Source organism: Notothenia coriiceps, unplaced genomic scaffold (assembly GCF_000735185.1).
Source record: "Notothenia coriiceps isolate Sejong01 unplaced genomic scaffold, NC01 NC01_scaffold00022534, whole genome shotgun sequence".
Taxonomy (NCBI): Eukaryota; Metazoa; Chordata; class Actinopteri; order Perciformes; family Nototheniidae; genus Notothenia; species Notothenia coriiceps.
In genome coordinates this window covers 1-226 of record NW_011355235.1, presented here as the reverse complement: position 1 = coordinate 226, position 226 = coordinate 1, and positions in this window count along the sequence as shown.

Below are 226 nucleotides of genomic sequence, written 5' to 3'. Positions count from 1 at the left end.
TCAAAGGCTTTCTCTCTTGCCGGTTATACCACAAGGTGAGTTCCTTTTTATTTCCTGCTTCTTCACACACATGCTCTCCAGTACAGGTTAGCTCTGAGTGTTAGCGATGCTAATGTAAACACCGACCATATTACGTCCAAAACAGTCGGGCATTGTTTCTGATAGCAACGTTTCTGATAGGCCCGTGGGTCCACATTTCAGATATTACGTCATATCAGACGCAAAT